This window comes from Pelophylax lessonae (assembly GCF_965119305.1).
Source record: "Pelophylax lessonae genome assembly, chromosome: 5".
In the NCBI taxonomy this organism is placed as follows: Eukaryota; Metazoa; Chordata; class Amphibia; order Anura; family Ranidae; genus Pelophylax; species Pelophylax lessonae.
In genome coordinates this window covers 382,034,339-382,055,898 of record NC_138772.1, presented here as the reverse complement: position 1 = coordinate 382,055,898, position 21,560 = coordinate 382,034,339, and the positions used below count along the sequence as shown (strand labels likewise).

At 42.8% G+C, this 21,560-nt stretch overlaps 1 protein-coding gene across 2 annotated transcripts in view; it reads left to right on the top strand.

Annotated features, from left to right (window-relative positions):
- The window catches only part of GNAL (G protein subunit alpha L), a 493,784-nt gene that overhangs the window by 447,292 nt on the left and 24,932 nt on the right, over positions 1–21,560 (top strand). The window lies entirely within an intron of this gene.

Sequence of the window (21,560 nt, the reverse complement as noted above, 5' to 3'; positions counted from 1 at the left end):
TTATCTCAGCGGGGGATCGATCCGCTGATCCCCCCACTGAGCAGGAGAATGACAGCTGTCAGAGCCCCATACATCTCTATGGGGGAATCGGATGGGAACGGACCATCGGTCCATTCTCATCCGATCCCATCCAATCCGATCTGCTGGACGGATGGAAAATAGGGTTTCCATCCGTCCAGATTTGAAGGATCGGATGTCAATGGACATGTCTCCGCTGACATCCGATGCCCCATAGGGATGCATGGGGGGACCGTTCAGATCCGCCAAAAAAACTGACAGGCGGATCTGAATGGTCCGCCTGTGTGAAAGGGGCCTTAGGGTGCCATTCAGAATGTATGACGCACTGTTTACCATGCGATACAGTAAATTGCGCATTTTACCACAATGCAAAGATCAGAATGGATACTTTTGTGCGTTGCATTTGTGTTGGTAAGGCCTGCATCATTCAGCATTCATGTTATGAAATGTCCAGTTTCCTATTTTGTTTACGCTCCTTTCACACTGTTGCGGCTTCAAAATCAGTGCAATTTCAAAGCCGCACATCAGGATGAGGAATGGTGGACACTGACTTATACTGCACATATGATGAAGAGAATTAAAAGAACTCTTGGCCTTTATGATTATGTTGAATGATTTATTTTTCTTAAGCTTCATGGTAGAAAATGTATACTCAATATGTGCCTTTCCAAATTTAGCAAACTCCAAAGGACTAATTTCCTCCTTAAACTGTCACCAAGAGACAATACAAATCTGAAGGCAGGCACTTGTGTTGTTCTATCTAGGACATTCGAAGTGGAAATCAATACCCAAGGTCCCTCTAGTTGTATAACGTCTTATTGCAACAAAGGAAGCAGCTGTAGGTCTAAAAGCTGCATGTGGTCACACACAATCCTTTAATACCGATCTCATCATCCACACGGTGATTTCATACTCCTACCAGCAGAAAAGAACCAGCAATCGTTCACACAGGCTAACGCCAAAGCTGATTCATAATCATTATTTGCATTATTCATCAAACAGGGTTATGAAGGAGCTTATTTCAAACTGAAAAAAGAATACGAATCGGGTTCCATTCTTTATTTTCTGGGAAAAGTGAAATCGGTGAATCTGATTGGTCAGTATGGCCAACATATCCACTTTTGATTTATTTTTTTTTTAAATTAGATGTCCCAGTTTTCCTATTTGGTATACAATGACTAGGGCCTAGTTAGTACCACTGGATATACCGCCGTTGTCATAGCTACCAGGTGCCTGCATTCATTTCTAAAAGCACTGGAAAAGTGATATCTGGAGTTTGGCTCCAATAAGCCAAACCAGTATTTTTATTCTTTTTGTGTTAGGTGTGCTGTCCCAAAGTAAAGTCTGGTTGAACATGGTTACAAAGTAATAATGTAGGTGAGGCTGTATTCAATATTATCTCCAGTGTTTTAGGCACACAATGGTTTTTAACACATAATTCAATACTGATTTCTACCTTTGGTTCATTGTAAATTTATGTGGGTGACAAATCTTCTAATTTTTCACTGCTAATTACTCAGCAACAACAGAATGAATGTTAGGGGTTCTGCATGGTTTCACTTTTGCCTTTACACATTGTGATCTTGCTGCCCCTTTAAAAGATTTGCTTAAAAGGAATGACAAACATCAAGGCTGCCAGTGATGACCATATAAAAAAATGCTTGTTCTCTGAATTTCTCAGGGTTCAGTATGCACATCGGGATAGTCAAAGAAGAATAAAAAGTCCTTATTTACATAGTTCTTCCAGGACAGTAACTCAAGTATTGTCAGCCTGAGATATACAGTATATGTATACCCTTTCAGCTGAAAAAAAAAGAGAGAGAGAGGTCTAGGTAGAGGCGTAATTAGAGCCTTCAGGGCCTCGGTGCAAGAAACTATTAAGAGCCCCCGACCGGGGTCCTTCCCACTGATCCTGGTGCCCTTTACTCCCATCGTAGGACCCTTTATCACAGTCCCGCAGCGGGCTACCTTCTTCCGTCTTGGGATCCCCCACAGTGGCGGTACGCCAGAGCCCAGTTCAAGTGCAACCTTTGTGAGCCTGGAAGTTCTGCCACTGGTGTCAGAATTTTTCTTTTTACAATTTTATTTTTTAGGACCCCTGTTGACAGGCTTTGGTAAAATATTAGGGGTCTAAGCAGACCCCTGATGTCTCACTTTTGAGACCGAGAAAGGGACTGAGGACAAATCCATCAGTCCTTGTCTCTGCACAGAATTAATGAGCAGAAATAGCTCTGTATTGGGCTTCCTGTTCATTTATAAACTGAGGCATAGTAAACAGTTCACTATGCCTCAGTCATGAATGAACGATGGATCACTCAGTCTATTCATTAGGACATCCTGACAGATCCCCTGCAGCAGCTGGCAGGAGGGAGAAACCTGGCAGAGTTGCAGGGGGGGAGGGCACCAGCGAAGCACACAGGGGCCCAAGGCAACAGGACAGGGATAGGGAGGTGGCAAGAGCAGCATGTAGAGGAACCGATGCCCTCCATGTCCCTCTTGCAGTCGCTGAATGTCTGCGGGAGGGAGAGAAGCGGGCATTCAGTGGCTACATGGAGTAATTGGTTCCTCTACATGCCGCTGCCCTCCTATCCAGGTGTACAGGGGGGGGCCTGCGTGGGCCCAGTTGGCAATGGCACAATGTGTTGGTTGAAAAATCATCATCTTACACATAGGTATACAATTTTCTGTGTATAGATCTGTCATTTAAATGGATCTGATCGCAGCATTAAGGACTGTATTTTACGATGTATGCATGTAAAGGTTTGTTCTTGCATTTACACGCATATGGCGTACCTTGACCCTATTGGTCATTGCTGCTGCTCAGGGCTCACAAGTAAATATCTGTAATATGTAGCCAGCTGTGTTGCCGCCTCTGATTGCACTCTGATGATGATTTTATCTCCCCCCTAAATTAGTTATTCTTGTGGCAGAGTTGCATGTGCAAAATGGCCTTCCTCTGTAAGATGGAGGGGGGATTCGTTTTGTGGGACACAAAAAAAAAAACTAGCAATAGTGCTAACTGATGACCACAGAAGTAAGGAGGGCAGAAAGCTACCATCTCACAAGATTTCTGGCAGGATTAAGTTTTTTTTTTTTTCTTTTTTGTTTGAACAGATATATCGAAATGCTTTCAAGGGCATGCTGAACAGAGCAAATAAGAGAGGTCAATCGTTAGGGTTTATGCATACTTTAAACAGTGTTTCAGAATGATGGTGGTTTCTAGAAGTGTAATATGTGAATATTTCCACATGCTATGTTGTACATAAGTATTAACCTAGCATACCTCTTTTTACCGTCTTTTGGGTGATTGCAACAGTACGCTCCTATTTCCTGTCTGCTGCTCTAGTTCTACTTTTCTGCGACTCCCTATTGCCCCCTAGTGGATGCAGGGCTAATAACCCTGCATTATATGTGGAGGGGGCGAGCTTGCAACAGCAGGCTATTGGGTACCAGTTGTTAGATAGATTGAGGGAGCCTGCTGGAGCGAGGAGAAGGCAAGCAATACAGCCTCTTCTGTGACACCCCCCCCCCCCCCCCAGATTTGATAAGCATTTAATTCTTGCTGTGTGTGGGGGGGACAAGGGTGTGTTTGTTGTGTCCAGAATTGGGCATTATAGCTAAACTCTGGGGGAAAAAATGTAGTTACTCTTGCATTGGGGCTCCCCCCCTGCACTGCAGGAGTTAAATGCTTCATATTGCCTAGGGTACCATTGAAAAGCAGTTTAACTTACCTCATCCCCTGTTCTTCCAGCAGCCTGCACTTTTCTCTTATCTTTTATTTCTGCATCAGCAATGACATTCAAGTTCTCAAGGAAAGTTTAATTCCGATCGGTAAATTAAGGCTTGTAAGAACTATGTGCAACCTGGAGAATGCATTACTGCAAGTATTAGTGACCAGCATACAATGGGCCACAAGTTGATATAAAGTATGTAGAATGTCTCAGATCATATGTACAGTATATAGAACGCACACTCCTGAAGGCTATGCACTGCCATTCTCTCACTAGACCTTCATAAAGCCTAAATTGGGACTATTTATTTTCCACTCTAGAAGCCTTTGGATTTGACTATCTTTATCTTACTACTGAAAAACCTTTACAGCAATCCGTCAGCTCAGGTTTCCATTAAGGGTTTTAAGTCACTTCTGTTTTCTATCTGACGTGGAACACAACAGGGCTGTCCATTTTTTCCATTGCTATTTGCATTGGCGATCGAACCCTTAGCCATGTCGATTCGATCACATCCTAGCATACATGGTATACATTGTGGACAACAGGAACATAAATGTTCCTTGTTCGCCGACGATGTCCTCATGTATGTCACCAGTCCTCAAACTACCCTATCTAATCTATTGGCTTTGTTAAACCAATTTTCCCAATTCTCAGGACTTTCCTTGAACACGCAAAAAAAATAGCCCTTAATATTTCTTAACCTCCCTCGATGGTGCAGACTTTACGCAACACTTATTGCTTTCAATGGGCACTACATTCCTTTCCTTATCTAGGTATCCAACTGACTCCTTCTATTTACACTCTCTATCGGGCTAATTATCCTCCACTTTTTCATCGAATTTGGGAAGATCTTCAACGGTGGGCAGACTATCCCTTATCTTGGTTTGGCAGAATTAACTCTATTAAAATTACATTTCTACCCAGAATACTTTATGATTTTAGAACTCTACCGATTGCTGTCCTGAAAGGTTCTTTGTTTTATTTGGGGTAAAAAAAAAAAAACCAGAATTATTAAACTGACGTATGTCTCAAAACCGAGTGGTGGACTTGGCCTCCCTAATTTACAAGCTTATTATCAGGCTGCCCAAATAACTCAGCTGTCCTTGACAACTGCCAAGGGATCTATACCCCTTTGGGACTCTATTGAAGCTCCCGTGCCACCTTTATCCCATTGCTTCTCTAATGTGGCTTCCTGCCTGTCTTCGCCCCCCCCTATTTTTTGCCATATCCTGTCCCACTCCCTGGCGGTTAAGTAAAACATCGGAAACCCCTGTCATCTCCACATACCCCACTGTCCCCCTTGTTTTGTTATCCTGAGTTCCTTCCGGGAATTACTCCAATGCCATTTTTATGGTGCTTAATAAGGGGCTTTTTAGGATAGGTTATTATTTCAATGACGGCCAACCACACTCTTTACAATATTTCAAAGATACGCTACAAATGCCCTTGAGTGAACTATTCAGATATAATATGCTTATTTCTTTTACAATCTAAACTCAACTTACTGAAGTGACCCTTTACACTTACAAATTTTGAATTAACTTGTCAAATGAAGAACTTCTTACAGGAACGGTTATCTACGGTGTATGCCACTCTTACTGATCCGACTACCAAACTCCCTTATATGTCTCAGTGGGAACGGGACTTGAATATACCTTTTGATTATCTGACTTTCAAGATATAGCCTATGCATTTTTCAAAATATCCATTAACACATCATTAATCGAAGCAAACTGTAAAACACTTCTACGTTGGTATCTAGTCCCGTCTAGAATTGCGTAGATGCAGCCATCTGCATCCCCCATCTGCTTCAGGCATTGTGGCTAGATGGGTACAATGTATCATGTCTGGTGGCAATGTCCGGTAGTCACTAGATTCTGGATTTGAGTATTTATTTTGATACATTCAGTGACGGGGATTACCATCCGTAGATCTCCGAAACCTGTGCTTTTTCAAAAACTTCCGGAGGAGGTCCCCAAAAAATTGACAAAACTCATTACCTATATATTTTTAGCAGCCAGAATAACTATTGCCAAATACTGGAAGCAGTCGACGGTTCCCCTTGAGTATGTGAAGAATAAAATTAACTGGATAATGGTTAATGATAGACTTACCTGTATTCTCCACAGTTCTACCAAGAAATTTGAGGTGACATGGGATCCATGGATACAATATTTATCCATACCCAACGAAATTTTGACTGACCCTTACTTTCTCCTCTTTTTCCTTATCTATTCCCCTTTTCTTACCTTTTTTCTTTCTTACAATTTTTTTCTTCTCTGTTTTTGTTCGACTTCTTCAATAGTTCCAAGATATATTGATAGAACATATAGTTCTACATTGATGATACATATAGGAATGTACAGTGGGGTTCCGCTATACCTGTGTTGTTATATTTCATATATTGTTTTGTTACTCCGACTGATAATTCTATTGAGATTACTTACTTTGTACATATATATATATATATATATATATATATATATATATATATATATATATATATATATACAGTGGGTACGGAAAGTATTCAGACCCCCTTAAATTTTTCACTCTTTGTTATATTGCAGCCATTTGCTAAAATCATTTAGGTTCATTCTTCTTCCTCATGAATGTACACATAGCACCCCATACTGACAGAAAAACACAGAATTGTTGACATTGTTGCAGATTTATTAAAAAAGAAAAACTGAAATATCACATGGTCCTAAGTATTCAGACCCTTTGCTCAGTATTTAGTAGAAGCCCCCTTTTGATCTAATACAGCCAGGAGTCTTTTTGGGAAAGATGCAACAAGTCTTTCACACCTAGATTTGGGGATCCTCTGCCATTCCTCCTTGCAGATCCTCTCCAGTTCTGTCAGGTTGGATGGTAAACGTTGGTGGACAGCCATTTTTAGGTCTCTCCAGAGATGCTCAATTGGGTTTAAGTCAGGGCTCTGGCTGGGCCATTCAAGAACAGTCATGGAGTTGTTGTGAGGCCACTCCTTTGTTATTTTAGCTGTGTGCTTAGGGTCTTTGTCTTGTTAAAAGGTAAACCTTCGGCCCAGTCTGAGGTCCAGAGCACTCTGGAGAAGGTTTTTGTCCAGGATATCCCTGTACTTGGCCGCATTCATCTTTCCCTCGATTGCAACCAGTCATCCTGTCCCTGCAGCTGAAAAACACCCCCACAGCATGATGCTGCCACCATCATGCTTCACTGTTGGGACTGTATTGGACAGGCGATGAGTAGTGCCTGGTTTTCTCCACACATACCGCTTAGAATTAAGGTCAAAAAGTTCTATTTTGGTCTCATCAGACCAGAGAATCTTATTTCTCACCATCTTGGAGTCCTTCAGGTGTTTTTTTTAGCAAACTCCATGCGGGCTTTCATGTGTCTTACACTGAGGAGAGGCTTCCGTCGGGCCACTCTGCCATAAAGCCCCGACTGGTGGAGGGCTGCAGTGATGGTTGACTTTCTACAACTTTCTCCCATCTCCTGACTGCATCTCTGGAGCTAAGCCACAGTGATCTTTGGGTTCTTCTTTACCTCTCTCACCAAGGCTCTTCTCCCCGATAGCTCAGTTTGGCCGGACGGCCAGCTCTAGGAAGGGTTCTGGTCGTCCCAAACGTCTTCCATTTGAGGATTATGGAGGCCACTGTGCTCTTAGGAACCTTAAGTGCAGCAGAAATCTTTTTGTAACCTTGGCCAGATCTGTGCCTTGCCACAATTCTGTCTCTGAGCTCTTCAGGCAGTTCCTTTGACCTCATGATTCTAATTTGCTCTGACATGCATTGTGATCTGGAAGGTCTTATATAGACAGGTGTGTGTCTTTCCTAATCAAGTCCAATCAGTATAATCAAACACAGCTGGACTCAAATGAAGGTGTAGAACCATCTAAAGGATGATCAGAAGAAATGGAAAGCACCTGAGTTAAATATATGAGTGTCACAGCAAAGGGTCTGAATACTTAGGACCATGTGATATTTCAGTTTTTCTTTTTTAATAAATCTGCAACAATGTCAACAATTCTGTGTTTTTCTGTCAGTATGGGGTGCTATGTGTACATTCATGAGGAAGAAGAATGAACTTAAATGATTTTAGCAAATGGCTGCAATATAACAAAGAGTGAAAAATGTAAGGGGTCTGAATACTTTCCGTACCCACTGTGTATATATATATATATATATATATATATATATAGGGCTTTTTTTTTTTCAACTGGTATTTGGTGGAATTCCGTTCCACCACCTCTGGCTCATGCCCACTGCTCCCAGTTCCTCACTATCACTTGTATACCTAGAAGTCCAGCTTCTCTGTTTACAAGAGACAGCTTGTCTCCTGAGTGGCTCCCACAGATCTGATCTCCTGAGTGGCTCCCATTGAGTGCAGGATAGGGACAAGAGAGATGCAGGTGCCCTGAGTTTAGTGTGGATGCCAACACCCCCATAGGATCTCCCTGCAAGTGAGAAACTGAGCCAAATAAAGTGTGCTGGGAGGTACTAGAGCCACCCCAAACTCGCTCATCCATGTCTTTATGGACCGTGTTTTTGCACTGGTGCGCAGTCCTGTTGGAACAGGAAGGGGCACCCATAAACTGTTCCCACAAATTTGGGAGCATGAAATTGTCCAAAATGTCTTGGTATGCTGATGCCTTAAGAGTTCCCTTCCTTTCCAAGCCCAGCCCCTGAAAAACAACTCCACACCATAATCCACCCCTACATCAAATGATTTGGACCTTTGCACAAGCAAGGTCCATAAAGACATGGATGAGCGAGTTAGGGGTGGAGAAACTTGACTGGCCTGCACAGAGTCCTGACCTCAACCCGATAGAACACCTTTGGGATGAATTAGAGTGGAGACTGCGAGCCAAGCCTTCACTTCCAACATCAGTGCCTGACCTCACAAATGCACTTCTGGAAGAATGGTCAAACATTCCCATAGACACACTCCTAAACCTTGTGGACAGTCTTCCTAGAAAAGTTGAAGCTGCTATAACTGCAAAGGGAGGGCAAACTCAATATTGAACCCTACGGACTAAGACTGGGATGCCATTAAAGTTAAAGTGCGTGTAAAGGCAGGCGTCCCAATACTTTTGGTAATAGTGTGTGTGTGTGTGTGTGTGTGTGTGTGTGTGTGTGTGTGTGTGTATATGTATATATAATATACACACACACACGCACAGTATCTCACAAAAGTAAGTACACCCCTCACATTTTTGTAAATATTTTTTTATATCTTTTCATGTGGCAACACTGAAGAAATGACACTTTGCTATAATGTAAAGTAGTGAATGTACAGCTTGTATAACAGTGTAAATTTGCTGTCCCATCAAAAAAACTCAACACACAGCCATTACTGTCTAAACTGCTGGCAACAAAAGTGAGTACACCCCTAAGTGAAAATGGTATCAATTCCTTCATTCTCCAGGAACTGGCAACATACTCTCACCATATGAGGCTGGGCTTTGTCATGCACCAGGAAGAACCCAGGACCCACTGCACCACCCTAGGGTCTAACAATGGGTCCAAGGATTTTGTTTCGATGCTGAATTACAGTCAGGCTTCCATTGTCTAGCCTGTAGAGGTCTGTGGGTCCCTCCATGCATATGCCTCCCCAGGCCATCACTGACCCAACCACCAAACCGGTCATGCTAAATAATGTTACAGGCAGCATAATTTTCTCCACGGCCTCTCTAGACCCTTTCACTTCTGTCACATGCTCAGGGTGAACCTCTTCTCATCTGTGAAAAGCACAGGGGGCCAGTGGCAGGCCTGCCAATTCTGGTGTTCAATGGCAAATGCAAAATGAGCTCCCCGGTGCCGGGCAGTGAGCATAGGGCCCATTGGAGGATGTTGGGCTCTCGGGCCACCCTAATGAGGTCTGTTTCTGATTGTCTGGTCAGAGACATTCACACAAGTGGCCTGCTGGAGGCCATTTTGTAGGGCTCTGGCAGTACTCATCCTGTTCCTCCTTGCACAATGGAGCAGATACTGGTCCTGCTGATGGGTTAAGGACCTTCTACGGCCAAGTCCAGCTCTCCTAGAGTAACTGTCTGTCTTCTGGAATCTCTTCTATGCTCTTGAGACTGTACTGGGAGACACAGCAAACCTTCTGGCAATGGCACATATTGATGTGAAATCCTGGGGGAGTTGGATTGCCTGTGCAACCTCTATAGGGTCCGGGTATTGCCTCATGGTACCAGTAGTGACACTGACCCTAGGCAAAATGCAAAACTAGTGAAAAACAGTCAGAAAAGATGAGTAGGGAAAAAGATTCCCTAAAAACTGTTTTGGAGGTAGTCTCATTGTTGCCCATCTATTGAATCTGTTAATTTAATTAACACCAAAGTAGCTGAAACTGATTAACAACCCCCTCTGCTACTTAACTGACCAGATCAATATCCCAGGAGTTGACTTGATGCTATTCTCTGATTCTTTAATATTTTTGAGCAGTGTGTATATATATATATATATATATATATATATATATATATATATATATATATATATATATGATTGTAGCTCTAGTAACAGGTAGGTTAGAGCCTGAGAAGGGAGGATTACTGCTTAATGTAACCTTGTCCTATTTATACATGTGTGGTAAGATGTAGAGCAGGTACATCAGTTTGCACAGCTATGTTTATGCAGTTCACTTTTTGGGAGGATAAGCAATTGAAGTTATTTTTAGAACACTTGGCCTTCTTGTCTGTGTCTGTACATGTATATGTACATTTATCATTTACAGCCTCTCTGCACTAAATCTGCTTTTTATAACTGTCAGAAAGATCCCCCTGTCTTGGTAAACTGTGTGCTCCTAATTTACACCAGGGTAGGGATGTTAAACTTTCACTGTCATTGAACAGCTGTCTGTTTAAAAAGACCAGGATTACAAAGATCTTTAGTTAGGTAAGACTTGGACGCTGTAAGTCTACAAGCTTCCAAGCACAGTTGCAAAACTTTTTGTGTTATTTATAGCACCATAGTAAAGAAACTGAAACTTGTTTTCTGATACTATAATTATCATTGTGTCCAACCTGTTATTTAGATATTAGCTGTGAAACTGAAAACTGCACACATTTTTATTTATATCATTAGAAGGTAAAGGCCACATTCACATGGATGTTTAAATGCAGACGCCAGTTTCCAGCAGCAAGAGTCAGCGTATTCTTTTGGCTGGAATGACCGGGGCATGCAAATAGCAGTGGCCGCTCAGGCTCTCTAAACTAATGACAGGCAGACAGTTGCCGCCAATTTTGCATGTAGATAATAGAGAGCTAGATCAATTAAAGCGGAGTTCCGGGCACAAAAACAAACTTTTTTTTTTGTGCCCATCCGCTTGGTCTCCCTCACCTGAAAAGGAATTGGATAGTTAGGCATTTTTTTTTTTCACTTACCTTGTAATTGGAGATTGAATATACTCACCTATTCTCTACTTCCTCCCTCTGTGCCGTGGCTCCGACGTCACTTCCTGTCTTGCGATGATTCCTGGGAGCTGAACGTCATCGCTCCCAGGAATCAATGCGACGGGGCCGGCCCCGCTCGTCACCTCTGGGGCGACGCCGAATTCCCCGCTAAACAGCTTCTGGGCATGCCCAGAAGCTGTGGAGGAATGCGGCGCCGCACCAGAAGTGACGAGAGGGGCCGGTGCAGGCGCATTCTGGGAGAAGAAGACGCGGAAGAGGATGCCGAAGAGGATCGCGCTGGCTTCAGCTGCCCACAACAGAGATGGCAACGCTGTGGAAGAAATTTTATAAGTGAGTATTTCTTCTAAAAGGTAAGTGCGAACCGGGACAGATCAGAGGCTAGCCATTGTGGAATGTACTAGCCCTGACTGTCCCGGGGGTATGTTTGTTGAAAAATGGTTTCTGTGCCCGGAACTCCGCTTTAAGGATGGATGTCTGTACCTGGATGCAGCTTACTTATGAGGGAACCATCAGGATCAGTAAGGTCTCAGGGGGCCCTGGATTTTTTCCTTTTGTTCGGGTCATCGACTGTCTTTTGTCGTGAATGGTGTGGACCTGCATCAGTGGACAACAAGATTAATAAAGGATGTACATTAGGGGACTTGCCTATTGGGCATACCTAGGCCTAAAGGAAAAAAACACAATGCATTCAGCACATAGCACAACACACAATTAGTATGGCAGCTGATGCCTGAAGGCAAACAAATGTGTTTCACCGAAGATACAGTATAATAATATAGTAGAGAGCTAAGTCCTACAGCACTCCAGCACTCTGAAAAGGTCCGCCTCCTGTACCAGAGAGTAATACAGAGATTTTTAGGGAAGCGTGGTGACAGAAGCTACCTTGTCCGAAGATTTGGTCCAACTTTTCCAGACCTTGGAGAATTTATTGGGGCATCCTCTAGACCAGTGATGGTGAACCTTGGCACCCCAGATGTTTTGGAACTACATTTCCTATGATGCTCAACTACACTGAAGAGTGCATGAGCATCATGGGAAATGTAGTTCTTAAACATCTGGGGTGCCAAGGTTCACTATCACTGTTCTAGACTCATAAGTATATTTATATAGTGGCACCATCTTAATGACTATGGACTTCCAGAAATCAACTGTAGGGGCCTGAGGGGATTTCCAGTTGAGTAATCTAGATTTTCAGGCAATGAATAGTAGCAAGCCCAGCAAAATTTTCATGGCCTTGGACAAAGCCAACAGATAAACCAGGGCCTGTATACAGATAATCATAGATAATGGCACCGAAACAGTCGTAACTGAACAAATGCATTTAGATACATCTGTCCAAAAGAGCTGGCTGACTGGATATTCCCAGAATACATGTATAAATGTAGTTGGGTTCTCCGTACAACATCAACATTTAGATGGATGTGTGGGGAAAATCTTGCGCAGCTTTTGAGGGGTAAAGTGAACTCTATGGAGAATTTTAAATTTTACCAGTCGATCCCTAGCAGAGACCAACTGTTGCATGGGATAGTCCCAAATATCCTCGCAGTGCCTGGAGTCTAACTCCGGGACCTCCTCGTGCCAGCACAGTAAAAAATTGTCAAGTCCATCATGTATAGTAGGTTAAAGAGCTTTGCATATTGTAGCGAGAGGTTTCACTAGGGAGTCATTCCGCAACAGAGACTCCATCCCTGACACTCTAAAGGAGACAGATTGACTAGAGCATTGCGAGTGAAAAGCATGGCACAATTGAAGTTACTGGAACAGATACGAGTTAGGGAAGAAGTATTGAGATTTTAAGGGGTCAAAAGTTCTAGGAACACCATCGAAACATATTTGATTAAGATACCTTATTCCTTTGGAGGCCCGTTTAATAGGATTGTGTAAGATGTAGAATTGATGTAGGGAGGGGTTCAGCCAAAGAAGTGTGTGGGGTGACCACTGATGGGACCTTTTAGGGCGTTGCAACTGCCAGACCTTGAGAACAGTTTTCATGGACTGGGTAGTGAGTAAGGGGGCCTGAGGAACCTCTGTACAGTAAATTACACAAAGCCTCATAGGAACCAAGATGCGCCACCTCCAACACCACCATAGGAACCAAGATGCGCCACCTCCAACACCACCATAGGAACCAAGATGCGCCACCTCCAACACCACCAATGTGTTTGTGTCATCTTCCACCAACCAGTTTTGCATTGCTTGCACATGCGCATCAGTAAAATAAGCATACAGATTCGGACAAGCCAACCCACCCTGTGTCCATGGTTTTTGTAATATCGTTGACATACCTTAAAACTAAACATTTTGAATACAATTCTACTAGTGTACAACCAGCTTGTGGATTTGGTTAACTGGTAAGGGTTACGTTTCTAGATTAGGGAATCCTGAGAGAAGGTAATGCAAGCAAAATGTGTTAATGCTATAAAAAACCGCAAGATTCCACAGGCCATGTGGAAATTGTGGCACCATGATACTGGATCAATGAACTGATCGAACATGGAGAGTGGAGGGAAAAATGGAAGGTGATTGAGAATTTCAGATATGTACAGCCTTTTTATGTAATCTTTTTTGGCAAACTATTAGTTTTGAAACGTAAGATATGATTGGGACTGCATGTTTGAAACACACTGAGATTGTGTTTAGTAGACAAGCCCATTTATGAAGTAGCCCCAAAGTTATTCTGGAGTATGGGGGATTGGAATAGTAAACACAAAGATTAATGGCAGATCTGTCTTGCCAGATGAATTTCTATCCAGGTGAATGACCATGATGGAAATACTATTATTTCTTTCATTGTACTGACATCTATATAAATAATCAGTATGTGGAAGTACAGTAAGTACCCTGTATGACTTTTAATGTATGGTGTTGTGGAAAGCAGATGACTGGAAACGTCACTATACAGCAATTAAATAATATGTAAGAGAAACTGATGACAATTGGGATAAATGTAATATGGCCAGCAAATGCAAAAAACATGGAAATTTTAGCCTTTGTACAAAAACATATCTAAAGTGATTATCGGGACACATCTGGGTACTCATATTGTCCTTTAACCATTACCTCTCTTCCAAACCTACTCCTGTATAATACGTGTTATGCCAATGCTCAGCATTTGACTATGGACATTAGATGAATGCTATGAATCACAAACTGTGTTCACCTTTTGGTACAACCTGCGGTGTCTTTTGAGGGCTAACGAGAAGAACAATAGATACATATATTAGAGATAGTGTTGCCTGTTTCTTGAAGCTGGTCAGCTCCAGTGATCAAATTCACGGGTGTGGGGGTGCCCTGACATTTTTAGGACAATTTGTGGGTGGTGGGAATATCCTGGGCATTTTTTCTTTTTCTTTTTTATATATATAATTTTTTTTTTTGTGACGACAATTCTTAAGAGATCTTGCACACATCTTTCCCTGCCCGTTGTATGAAAATTGTATAAGTTAGGGAATACATTTATAGCTAGATTCACCCAGGGAAAATGGGGTGCTTGGCAGCGATTGGGACCCTTGATAAAAGGCGCTATTCACATGTGAGCGTTTGGAATGCAGTGTGGTGCAGCAAGCTGTGGATACCTGAACATTTTGTGCAGTTATCGGGCCATGGTTGGCTATGCATTTCCAGTAGGCACGTCCTATCCACTAGAGCCACCTGACATTATTCTGACAACGTGGGCACTGCCACTTTTGGTATGCAGTCTTTTAGGTACGATGGGCTCTTAGGCTCTTACTATATCATCAAACTTTTTTTTTTTTTTTTTAGATTTTTGTAGTCCGTTATATCTCTATAGTAAATAGAAGCCTCTCCCTCATGTTTCTTCATTTGTTAATAGAAAACCCCCCTGTATAAGGTAGATACCAATGTGTATAGTAATATTTGACATGAGACCAGGAAGCCAGCAGTAAATTATGGAGAATGAGAACCGTTCTCAGAGTTGATATAATTAATGAAGCCCCTTCACTGTTTCCGTTTCCTCCGGTTATGTCACCGTTACTGCTATTCCCCTGTTTAAAGTTTTTCTGTGTCAATATTTAGACACCGTGACACATGTGTACGAATCCAAACCAGATTTAACAGTTTCCCACATAAATCTTTGAGGCATAGCTTTTTTTGTCACTTCAGGTAAATCTGGAATCTTACTTGTTTTGACCTGTGGAAGAAAAAAACCTGAGGCTGCAGAACACTTTACTGTAGAAAGGGTTTGTTTACATTGTCATCAGAATTCTCCAAACTCTCTCTACTTTAGGCTCGGTTCACACTTGTGCGATGCGGGAACGCTGCAAATACACAGCGTGTTACCGCATCGCATCCGCACATCTGGCAGTTCACACTACCATATGCGATACGCAGGGGGTGTCAATTAAAAGTTAACGACACCCCCAGTTTGATTGCATATCGCAGTGCGATCTGCAAGTACGCACAGAATCGGATTGCACAAGTGTGACCCACTGTGCGATCCGATTTTGATGCGGCTTAAAAAATGCCTCCTGTGCGTCTTTGGTGCGGATGCAGTGCGAATTCAGCCATACAAAGTGTATGGCTGAAATTCGCACCGCACATGAGATCGCATGTAATGAAGGAGCAGTGCGCTCCGAATTAAATGCGATCTCCGCAGCCGCACAAGTGTGAACCGGCACTTATACGGTTCTTATTGTGGTCCTGATGTACAGATGGGTATGTGGTGCTTCCCCAGCTGTGGAACTCATACCCCAACCATGGTTTACACTAGTCTGAGCAAACCTCATATAAAGGTGCTGTATAGAAGTTTCGTTTTTTATTGAATAAATAAATTATTCACTGTTCAGCCCCAATCACCACTGTGTGTTTTTTATGTGCAGTGTGTTTAAAAAAATCCTGTTTACTGTATCTTTGATGTGCTTTCATCAAATCACATATTATATAGAGTTCAATGGCAAAGCATCCAAAACACTCCACACATGTGAACAGGGTTTTATTCTGTTTATCTGTAGTTTGTTATTATCCACATGACCTCTGAAAGAATTTATCCTCTTCATGACCAGGCCATTTTTTGCCATTCGGCACTGTGCTAATTTAAGTACCGGTTCACATTTGTGCGATTGCGGAGATCGGATGTAATTCGGAGCGCACTGCTCCTAAATTACATGCGATCTCATGTGCGGTGCGAATTTCAGCCATACACTTTGCATGGCTGAATTCGCACCGCATCCGCAATAAACACGCACATGAGGCATTTTTTCATTCCGCAGCAGAATCGGATCACATAGGGGTTCACACTAGTGCGATCCGATTCTGTACGAACTTACAGATCGCACTGCAATATGCAATCGCAACTGGGGGTGTCGTTAACTTTTAATTGACACCCCCTGCGTATCGCATATGGCAGTGTGAACTGCCAGAGGTGCGGATGCGATGCGGGATCACGCTGCATATTCGCAGCGTTCCCACATCACAGAAATGTGAACCGGGACTCACTGGTCATGCAACATTTTACACAAATGACATTTATATAATTTTTCCCACAAACAGAGCTTTCTTTTGATGGTATTTGATCACCACTGGCTTTTTAATTTTTTTCATTATATAAACAAAAACATACCGTAAAAACAATATTTTTTTACTTTCTGCTATAAAACATATCCAATTAAAAGGAAAATGTTCTCTGCTACATATTTTTGATAAACTAAAAATACCAATAAGTGTATATTAATTGTTTTGCCTGAAAGTTATAGCATCTACAAGAAGTAGTTTACATTGTGAAATTTTTAATTTATTTTTTATATACTAGTAATGGCGTCGATCAGCGACTTATAGCGAGACTGCAATAGTGCGGCGGGCATTCTGATGCTAATTGACACTTTGTGGATGCTGACACAGACATCACCAGTGACACCAATACAGTGTTCCGTGCCAAAAGTATACACTGTCACTGTACTAATGACACTGGCTGGGAACATGTCAACATCTATGGGTAATTGTGTGCCTAGCAGGTGTTAATGTGTTTACTGTGTGCTGCTTTGTACTACAGATCGATTAATTTATTTTCCCTGCTTAGCAGGGAAAAGAATCAAAGTAATTGCTCCCTCTGTATGGAGCTTTGTGTTGTTTACCAACACAACACAAAGCTCTAGGCTGTGATTTGACACAGCCAATCAGCAGGTCTCAGCCTTGAATGATTGGCCAGGATCTGTTGATTAACTCCTGCTGTGTCAAATCTCAGGGAAGTAGGTGGGTTGGAGCCCAGAAACAGTGATGAACCAGTACGTCGCAGTGCCTGTAGCTGCCACCCCGCCGCAGCAAAAGTACTGTGGTGGGTCGGCAAGTAGTCATATGAAAATAGTGACAGCCACATTTGCTTATTGCATTTGCTATCGGTTTCCTGCTTTGCAGGGCTCCACAATGATTGTTCTTTACTGCTCCTTCTCATTATGAAGGTTAACCACTTAAGCCCCGGAAGATTTTACCCCCATTCCGACCAGGGGGTATTTTGCGATTCGCCACTGCGTGACTTTAACGGACAATTGCCCGGTCGTGCGACGCTGTACCTAAACGAATTTGGCGTCCTTTTTTTCCCACAAACAGAGCTTTCTTTTGGTGGTATTTGATCACCTGTGCGATTTTTTGATCACGCGCTATAAACAAAAAAAGAGCGTCAATTTTGCAAAAATAGCAATATTTTTCACATTTTTTTATATGAAATTCCCCCAAAAAAAATGTAAAAATCAAAATTTTTTAACATTTTCGGCCAATTTGTTTTATGCTACCTATGTTTGGTAAAAAAAAATCGAAAAAAGCGTATTTTGATTGGTTTGCGCAAAAGTTATCGCGTTTACTAACAAAGGGAAAGATTTTTGTCATTTTTGTTGTTTTTTTTTTAACGCGTAATGGCGGCAATCTGCGATTTTTTTTTTGCGGTACTGCGACATTGCGGCGGACAGATCGGACCCTTGACTGACATTTTTGACACTTTTGGGGTTACCAGTGACATTTCTACAGTAATCAGTGCTATATATATGCACTGTTACTGTAAAAATACACTGGTAGTGAAGGGGTTAACTTTATTTGGGAGGGAGGGGCTGTGTGTGTCCCTAGGGGCGTGCTTTCTACTGTGATTGGCTGTGGCTTGAGCTGTAAGGACACTGATCAACGAATCTACATAGTAGATCCATGTGATCAGTGTCTTTACAGCGAGGAGAATGACAGGTCGCTTGTTTACACAAGCTGCCTGACATTCTCCCTCTCCCCCCGCCGATCGCCGAGTGGCCGGCGGACATCGGGTCCGCTGGTCACACGCGCGGGGGGGTCCGTGACCACGCGGGAGCGGGAGCGCGCCTCCGGCGGCGCGCGCTCGCTCCCTAGACCCTCACAAGCAAGCAACATAGCCCTACGTTAGTTTGCCTGTGAGGGGCTGACTGCCGACGTAGATAGTCGTGCGGCGGTCGGCAAGTGGTTAATAAGCCAGCCAACTAACAAAGCACCCCCGATGCAGTTCATACAGTGAGGGGAAAAAAGTATTTGATCCCCTGCTGATTTTGTACATTTGCCCACTGACAAAGAAATGATCAGTATATCATTTTAATGGTAGGTTTATTTTTACCGCGAGGAACTGAATAACAACAAAAATATCCAGAAAAACACATTTCAAAAAAAGTTATAAATTGAATAGCATTTTAATGAGTGAAATTAGTATTCGATCCTCTATCAATCTGCAAGATTTCTAGCTCCCAGGTTTCTTCTATACAGGTAATAAGCTGAGATAAGGAACACTCTCTCTTGTTACCTGTATAAAAGACACCTGTCCACAGAAGCAATCTATCCACCATGGCCAAGACCATAGAGCTGTCCAAGGATGTCAGGGACAAGATTGTAGACCTACACAAGGCTGGAATGGGCTACAAGACCACCGCCAAGCAGCTTGGTGAGAGGGTGACAACAGTTGGTGTGAATATTCCCAAATGGAAGAAACACAAAACAACCGTCAATCTCCCTCGGTCTGGGGCTCCATGCAAGATCTCACCTCGTGGAGTTTTAATGATCATGAGAATGGTGAGGAATCAGCCCAGAACTACTCGGGAGAATCTGGTCAATGATCCCAAGGCAGCTGGGACCATAGTCAACAAGAAAACAATTGGTAACACACTATGCCGTGAAGGACTGTAATCCTGCAGCACCCGCAAAGTTCCCCTGCTCAAGAAACCACATGTACATGTCTGTCTGAAGTTTGCTAATAAACATCAGAATAATTCAGAGGAGAACTGGGTGAAAGTGTTTGTGGTCAGATGAGACCAAAATCCAGCTCTTTGGCATCAACTCAACTCGCAGTGTTTGGAGGAGGAGGAGGAATGCTGCCTATGACCCCAAGAACACCATCTCTACCGTCAAACATGAAGGTGGAAACACCATGCTTTGGGGGTGCTTTTCTGCTAAGGGAACAGGACAACTTCACCACATAAGAGGGACGATGAACAGGGCCATGTACCGTCAAATCTTGGGTGAGAACCTCCTTCCCTCAGCCAGGGCATTGAAAATGTGTCATGGGTGAGTATTCCAGCATGACAATGACCCAAAACACATGGCCAAGCCAACAAAGGAGTGGCTCAAGAAGAAGAATATTAAGGGCCTGGTGTGGCCCAGCCAGTCTCCAGACCTTAAATATGTGGAGGTTCGACTTACTAAACGTTGGCCTCCAAACCTTAATGACTTGGAGAGGATCTGCAAAGAGGAGTGGGACAACCCTCGTTAGATGTGTGCGAACCTGGTGGCCAACTACAAGAAATGTCTGACCTCTGTAAATGCCAACAAGGGTTTTGCCACAAAGTACTAAGTCATGTTTTGTGAAGGGGTGAAAAGACATTTCTTTGTCAGTGGGCAAACATACAAAATCAGCAGGGGATCAAATACTTTTTTTTCCCCTCACTGTATCTTATCTGAACCATTGATAAAGGAATGCTATAACTATACTGTACTGAAAGAATTATGGGGCTGGCTAGTGCTGAAGATTCTTGATCTGGAACAATTATGCCGTAACCAGTCAAGTCAAATCTTCCGATCTTCATACTTTTTTGTGGGTCAGTGACTCAAATAGCTCTGGAGACCCTGAATCAGCATGCCATCTATGAAACTAGCATTTTCAAAATGCGACTCTTCGCAATCGCAAAACCATCAGTGTGTTTAAGCAGGCAGGCAGGTTGAATTGGACTTTGTCAAGAAACAGAACTCTCTCTGTACTGGTTAAAGTGGTGCTAAAGGGAAAATCGTAAATGACCTATGTGATAGTCGGTCACCAGCATTAAAAGTTTTTACCTATTGATCCTGCTGGGGTTTTTTTTTTTTTTTCAACTTCTTGTGTAAAGTCCATCTAAATCTACTAGTTCATCTAACAATTCCTTCCAGACACTGCTTGTGTGGATCCAAGGGTGGCTCCGTTGCTGCTCCATAGATAGAGGACAAGAAGTGTGTACCTGGCCAGATTAACAGGTGAAAATAAAGCAAGACAAAAAAGTAGAACGTAAAGCCCCGTACACACGTACCGATCGTCGGCCAAACGATCGGCCGTCTTTTGTCCGAGGGCTGTCTTGTCTGTTGAAAAGTGCAAAAGACGGCACACGAATTTTGTCGGCCAACAACAGCCGACTGCAGAAGTGATGTCATGTGATGGTTAACTTTCCTTGTCTTTTTTTTTTTTTCTGAGCATGCTCAGTCTTGCAAATCTGCTGTCTGTCGGCCGAAATCTGTACTGACTGGCGAACAATCGGCCGTTCTGGTGTCGGCATACAAAAATTTTAATGCTTGCACGACAGATTCTGTTCGGCCGAAAGTGCGCTGTCGGCTGTCGGAAGCATCATACTAACAAGCCGAAAATCGGCCGATCGTTCGGCGGCCGAACATTTTCGGCCGACAATCGGTACGTGTGTACGGGCCTTTAGAGTGAGATTATAACCCCTGTAAGGTTATCTATTTGCCATGTGCTTCCCAGTAGGGAGATTTACCTTCACTTCCTGTCCCATAGCTGAAACAGGAAGTAAGAGGGCAACAACGTTTTGCCTTTAGTTGGACTTTAAGTTCTGAGGACCTGAATTTGAAGACACAAATGCACAAAGATAGTGGCTCACTATCTAATTTTCCTAACATTTATGCTAATATGAGTTTCATATTTGATGAGAACTAATTTAAAAAGTAATCTGTTATTCACTGCCATGATAAGCCTGCTATGTCACATAGATTGTGCCAAGAGTGCAAACTCCAGGAGAACCTCCCTTATCCCAGGATGCCAACACTAACAAAGCTTTATTCGTATGTTTAGTAAATTGTTAACTTCATAAAGTGTAAATTCTGTTAAGCTTGTGTAGATTATTGTGCCCCTATTCCTTCACTGTGCACAGTTTTTGCCTTCCCCCATAGAGTTTAGTGCTCTGTGTATAAGAAAC